The following is a 7,661-nucleotide window of genomic DNA, read 5'->3' as shown; positions in this document are numbered from 1 at the left end:
CAGACTGCCGGACTCATAAGGATCCGAGGATTGAAATGAGATTTAGTTTATCTCAACATAACTCACTCAAAGACAGAAAGACTGCCGGACTCATAAGGATCCGAAGATCGAAATGAGACTTTGGTTATCTCAACCTAACTCACTCAAAGGCAGGCAGACTGCCGGACTCATAAGGATCCAAAGATCGAAATGAGACTTAGGTTATCTCAACCTAGCTCACTCAAAGGCAGACAGACTGCCGGACTCATAAGGATCCGAAGATCGAAATGAGACTTAGGTTATCTCAACCTAACTCACTCAAAGGCAGACAGACTGCAGGACACATAAGGATCCGAAGATAGAAATGAGACTTAGGTTATCTCAACCTAACTCACTCAAAGGCTGGCAGACTGCCGGACTCATAAGGATCCGAAGATCGAAATGAGACTTAGGTTATCTCAACCTAACTCACTCAAAGGCAGACAGACTGCCGGACTCATAAGGATCCTAAGATCGAAATGAGACTTAGGTTATCTCAACCTAACTCACTCAAAGGCATGCAGACTGACGGACTCATAAGGATCAGAAGATCGAAATGAGACTTAGGTTATCTCAACCTAACTCACTCAAATGCAGACAGACTACCGGACTCATAAGGATCCGAAGATCGAAATGAGACTTAGGTTATCTCAACCTAACTCACTCAAAGGCAGGCAGACTGCCGGACTCATAAGGATCCGAAGGTCGAAATGAGACTTAGGTTATCTCAACCTAACTCACTCAAATGCAGACAGACTACCGGACTCATAAGGATCCGAAGATCGAAATGAGACTTAGGTTATCTCAACCTAACTCACTCAAAGGCAGGCAGACTAACGGACTCATAAGGATCCGAAGATCGAAATGAGACTTAGGTTATCTCAACCTAACTCACTCAAATGCAGACAGACTACCGGACTCATAAGGATCCGAAGATCGAAATGAGACTTAGGTTATCTCAACCTAACTCACTCAAAGGCAGACAGACTACCGGACTCATAAGGATCCGAAGATCGAAATGAGACTTAGGTTATCTCAACCTAACTCACTCAAAGGCAGACAGACTACCGGACTCATAAGGATCCGAAGATCGAAATGAGACTTAGGCTATCTCAACCTAACTCACTCAAAGGCAGACAGACTACCGGACTCATAAGGATCCGAAGATCGAAATGAGACTTAGGCTATCTCAACCTAACTCACTCAAAGGCAGACAGACTACCGGACTCATAAGGATCCGAAGATCGAAATGAGACTTAGGCTATCTCAACCTAACTCACTCAAAGGCAGACAGACTACCGGACTCATAAGGATCCGAAGATCGAAATGAGACTTAGGCTATCTCAACCTAACTCACTCAAAGGCAGACAGACTACCGGACTCATAAGGATCCGAAGATCGAAATGAGACTTAGGCTATCTCAACCTAACTCACTCAAAGGCAGACAGACTACCGGACTCATAAGGATCCGAAGATCGAAATGAGACTTAGGCTATCTCAACCTAACTCACTCAAAGGCAGACAGACTACCGGACTCATAAGGATCCGAAGATCGAAATGAGACTTAGGCTATCTCAACCTAACTCACTCAAAGGCAGACAGACTACCGGACTCATAAGGATCCGAAGATCGAAATGAGACTTAGGTTATCTCAACCTAACTCACTCAAAGGCAGACAGACTACCGGACTCATAAGGATCCGAAGATCGAAATGAGACTTAGGTTATCTCAACCTAACTCACTCAAAGGCAGGCAGACTGCCGGACTCATAAGGATCCGAGGATTGAAATGAGATTTAGTTTATCTCAACCTAACTCACTCAAAGACAGAAAGACTGACGGACTCATAAGGATCCGAAGATCGAAATGAGACTTAGGTTATCTCAACCTAACTCACTCAAAGGCAGGCAGACTGCCGGACTCATAAGGATCCGAAGATCGAAATGAGACTTAGGTTATCTCAACCTAACTCACTCAAAGGCTGGCAGACTGCCGGACTCATAAGGATCCGAAGATCGAAATGAGACTTAGGTTATCTCAACCTAACTCAATCAAAGGTAGAAAGACTGCCGGACTCATAAGGATCCGAAGATCGAAATGAGACTTAGGTTATCTCAACCTAACTCACTCAAAGGCAGACAGACTGCCGGACTCATAAGGATCCGAAGATCGAAATGAGACTTAGGTTATCTCAACCTAACTCACTCAAAGGCAGACAGACTGCCGGACTCATAAGGATCCTAAGATCGAAATGAGACTTAGGTTATCTCAACCTAACTCACTCAAAGGCATGCAGACTGACGGACTCATAAGGATCCGAAGATCGAAATGAGACTTAGGTTATCTCAACCTAACTCACTCAAATGCAGACAGACTGCCGGACTCATAAGGATCCGAAGATCGAAATGAGACTTAGGTTATCTCAACCTAACTCAATCAAAGGTTGAAAGACTGTCGGACTCATAAGGATCCGAAGATCGAAATGAGACTTAGGTTATCTCAACCTAACTCACTCAAAGGCAGACAGACTGCCGGACTCATAAGGATCCGAAGGTCGAAATGAGACTTAGGTTATCTCACCCTAACTCCCTCAAAGGCAGGCAGACTGCCGGACTCATAAGGCTCCGAAGATCGAAATGAGACTTAGGTTATCTCACCCTAACTCCCTCAAAGGCAGGCAGACTGCCGGACTCATAAGGCTCCGAAGATCGAAATGAGACTTAGGTTATCTCACCCTAACTCCCTCAAAGGCAGGCAGACTGCCGGACTCATAAGGATCCGAAGATCGAAATGAGACTTAGGTTATCTCACCCTAACTCACTCAAAGGCAGGCAGACTGCCGGACTCATAAGGATCCGAGGATCGAAATGAGACTTAGGTTATCTCAACCTAACTCACTCAAAGGCAGACAGACTGCCGAAATCATAAGGATCGGAGGATCGAAATGAGACTTAGGTTATCTCAACCTAACTCATTCAAAGGCAGACAGACTGCCGGACTCATAAGGATCCGAAGATCGAAATGAGACTTAGGTTATCTCAACCTAACTCACTCAAAGGCAGACAGACTGCCGGACTCATAAGGATCCGAAGATCGAAATGAGACTTAGGTTATCTCAACCTAACTCACTCAAAGGCAGACAGACTGCCGGACTCATAAGGATCCGAAGATCGAAATGAGACTTAGGTTATCTCAACCTAACTCACTCAAAGGCAGACAGACTGCCGGACTCATAAGGATCCGAAGATCGAAATGAGACTTAGGTTATCTCAACCTAACTCACTCAAAGGCAGACAGACTGCCGGACTCATAAGGATCCGAAGATCGAAATGAGACTTAGGTTATCTCAACCTAACTCACTCAAAGGCAGACAGACTGCCGGACTCATAAGGATCCGAAGATCGAAATGAGACTTAGGTTATCTCAACCTAACTCACTCAAAGGCAGACAGACTGCCGGACTCATAAGGATCCGAAGATCGAAATGAGACTTAGGTTATCTCAACCTAACTCACTCAAAGGCAGACAGACTGCCGGACTCATAAGGATCCGAAGATCGAAATGAGACTTAGGTTATCTCAACCTAACTCACTCAAAGGCAGACAGACTGCCGGACTCATAAGGATCCGAAGATCGAAATGAGACTTAGGTTATCTCAACCTAACTCACTCAAAGGCAGACAGACTGCCGGACTCATAAGGATCCGAAGATCGAAATGAGACTTAGGTTATCTCAACCTAACTCACTCAAAGGCAGACAGACTGCCGGACTCATAAGGATCCGAAGATCGAAATGAGACTTAGGTTATCTCAACCTAACTCACTCAAAGGCAGACAGACTGCCGGACTCATAAGGATCCGAAGATCGAAATGAGACTTAGGTTATCTCAACCTAACTCACTCAAAGGCAGACAGACTGCCGGACTCATAAGGATCCGAAGATCGAAATGAGACTTAGGTTATCTCAACCTAACTCACTCAAAGGCAGACAGACTGCCGGACTCATAAGGATCCGAAGATCGAAATGAGACTTAGGTTATCTCAACCTAACTCACTCAAAGGCAGACAGACTGCCGGACTCATAAGGATCCGAAGATCGAAATGAGACTTAGGTTATCTCAACCTAACTCACTCAAAGGCAGACAGACTGCCGGACTCATAAGGATCCGAAGATCGAAATGAGACTTAGGTTATCTCAACCTAACTCACTCAAAGGCAGACAGACTGCCGGACTCATAAGGATCCGAAGATCGAAATGAGACTTAGGTTATCTCAACCTAACTCACTCAAAGGCAGACAGACTGCCGGACTCATAAGGATCCGAAGATCGAAATGAGACTTAGGTTATCTCAACCTAACTCACTCAAAGGCAGACAGACTGCCGGACTCATAAGGATCCGAAGATCGAAATGAGACTTAGGTTATCTCAACCTAACTCACTCAAAGGCAGACAGACTGCCGGACTCATAAGGATCCGAAGATCGAAATGAGACTTAGGTTATCTCAACCTAACTCACTCAAAGGCAGACAGACTGCCGGACTCATAAGGATCCGAAGATCGAAATGAGACTTAGGTTATCTCAACCTAACTCACTCAAAGGCAGACAGACTGCCGGACTCATAAGGATCCGAAGATCGAAATGAGACTTAGGTTATCTCAACCTAACTCACTCAAAGGCAGACAGACTGCCGGACTCATAAGGATCCGAAGATCGAAATGAGACTTAGGTTATCTCAACCTAACTCACTCAAAGGCAGACAGACTGCCGGACTCATAAGGATCCGAAGATCGAAATGAGACTTAGGTTATCTCAACCTAACTCACTCAAAGGCAGACAGACTGCCGGACTCATAAGGATCCGAAGATCGAAATGAGACTTAGGTTATCTCAACCTAACTCACTCAAAGGCAGACAGACTGCCGGACTCATAAGGATCCGAAGATCGAAATGAGACTTAGGTTATCTCAACCTAACTCACTCAAAGGCAGACAGACTGCCGGACTCATAAGGATCCGAAGATCGAAATGAGACTTAGGTTATCTCAACCTAACTCACTCAAAGGCAGACAGACTGCCGGACTCATAAGGATCCGAAGATCGAAATGAGACTTAGGTTATCTCAACCTAACTCACTCAAAGGCAGACAGACTGCCGGACTCATAAGGATCCGAAGATCGAAATGAGACTTAGGTTATCTCAACCTAACTCACTCAAAGGCAGACAGACTGCCGGACTCATAAGGATCCGAAGATCGAAATGAGACTTAGGTTATCTCAACCTAACTCACTCAAAGGCAGACAGACTGCCGGACTCATAAGGATCCGAAGATCGAAATGAGACTTAGGTTATCTCAACCTAACTCACTCAAAGGCAGACAGACTGCCGGACTCATAAGGATCCGAAGATCGAAATGAGACTTAGGTTATCTCAACCTAACTCACTCAAAGGCAGACAGACTGCCGGACTCATAAGGATCCGAAGATCGAAATGAGACTTAGGTTATCTCAACCTAACTCACTCAAAGGCAGACAGACTGCCGGACTCATAAGGATCCGAAGATCGAAATGAGACTTAGGTTATCTCAACCTAACTCACTCAAAGGCAGACAGACTGCCGGACTCATAAGGATCCGAAGATCGAAATGAGACTTAGGTTATCTCAACCTAACTCACTCAAAGGCAGACAGACTGCCGGACTCATAAGGATCCGAAGATCGAAATGAGACTTAGGTTATCTCAACCTAACTCACTCAAAGGCAGACAGACTGCCGGACTCATAAGGATCCGAAGATCGAAATGAGACTTAGGTTATCTCAACCTAACTCACTCAAAGGCAGACAGACTGCCGGACTCATAAGGATCCGAAGATCGAAATGAGACTTAGGTTATCTCAACCTAACTCACTCAAAGGCAGACAGACTGCCGGACTCATAAGGATCCGAAGATCGAAATGAGACTTAGGTTATCTCAACCTAACTCACTCAAAGGCAGACAGACTGCCGGACTCATAAGGATCCGAAGATCGAAATGAGACTTAGGTTATCTCAACCTAACTCACTCAAAGGCAGACAGACTGCCGGACTCATAAGGATCCGAAGATCGAAATGAGACTTAGGTTATCTCAACCTAACTCACTCAAAGGCAGACAGACTGCCGGACTCATAAGGATCCGAAGATCGAAATGAGACTTAGGTTATCTCAACCTAACTCACTCAAAGGCAGACAGACTGCCGGACTCATAAGGATCCGAAGATCGAAATGAGACTTAGGTTATCTCAACCTAACTCACTCAAAGGCAGACAGACTGCCGGACTCATAAGGATCCGAAGATCGAAATGAGACTTAGGTTATCTCAACCTAACTCACTCAAAGGCAGACAGACTGCCGGACTCATAAGGATCCGAAGATCGAAATGAGACTTAGGTTATCTCAACCTAACTCACTCAAAGGCAGACAGACTGCCGGACTCATAAGGATCCGAAGATCGAAATGAGACTTAGGTTATCTCAACCTAACTCACTCAAAGGCAGACAGACTGCCGGACTCATAAGGATCCGAAGATCGAAATGAGACTTAGGTTATCTCAACCTAACTCACTCAAAGGCAGACAGACTGCCGGACTCATAAGGATCCGAAGATCGAAATGAGACTTAGGTTATCTCAACCTAACTCACTCAAAGGCAGACAGACTGCCGGACTCATAAGGATCCGAAGATCGAAATGAGACTTAGGTTATCTCAACCTAACTCACTCAAAGGCAGACAGACTGCCGGACTCATAAGGATCCGAAGATCGAAATGAGACTTAGGTTATCTCAACCTAACTCACTCAAAGGCAGACAGACTGCCGGACTCATAAGGATCCGAAGATCGAAATGAGACTTAGGTTATCTCAACCTAACTCACTCAAAGGCAGACAGACTGCCGGACTCATAAGGATCCGAAGATCGAAATGAGACTTAGGTTATCTCAACCTAACTCACTCAAAGGCAGACAGACTGCCGGACTCATAAGGATCCGAAGATCGAAATGAGACTTAGGTTATCTCAACCTAACTCACTCAAAGGCAGACAGACTGCCGGACTCATAAGGATCCGAAGATCGAAATGAGACTTAGGTTATCTCAACCTAACTCACTCAAAGGCAGACAGACTGCCGGACTCATAAGGATCCGAAGATCGAAATGAGACTTAGGTTATCTCAACCTAACTCACTCAAAGGCAGACAGACTGCCGGACTCATAAGGATCCGAAGATCGAAATGAGACTTAGGTTATCTCAACCTAACTCACTCAAAGGCAGACAGACTGCCGGACTCATAAGGATCCGAAGATCGAAATGAGACTTAGGTTATCTCAACCTAACTCACTCAAAGGCAGACAGACTGCCGGACTCATAAGGATCCGAAGATCGAAATGAGACTTAGGTTATCTCAACCTAACTCACTCAAAGGCAGACAGACTGCCGGACTCATAAGGATCCGAAGATCGAAATGAGACTTAGGTTATCTCAACCTAACTCACTCAAAGGCAGACAGACTGCCGGACTCATAAGGATCCGAAGATCGAAATGAGACTTAGGTTATCTCAACCTAACTCACTCAAAGGCAGACAGACTGCCGGACTCATAAGGATCCGAAGATCGAAATG

This window comes from Ipomoea triloba, chromosome 16 (genome assembly GCF_003576645.1).
Source record: "Ipomoea triloba cultivar NCNSP0323 chromosome 16, ASM357664v1".
Classification (NCBI taxonomy): Eukaryota; Viridiplantae; Streptophyta; class Magnoliopsida; order Solanales; family Convolvulaceae; genus Ipomoea; species Ipomoea triloba.
The sequence above is the reverse complement of the archived record's forward strand: the minus strand, read 5'-3'. Positions refer to the sequence as shown.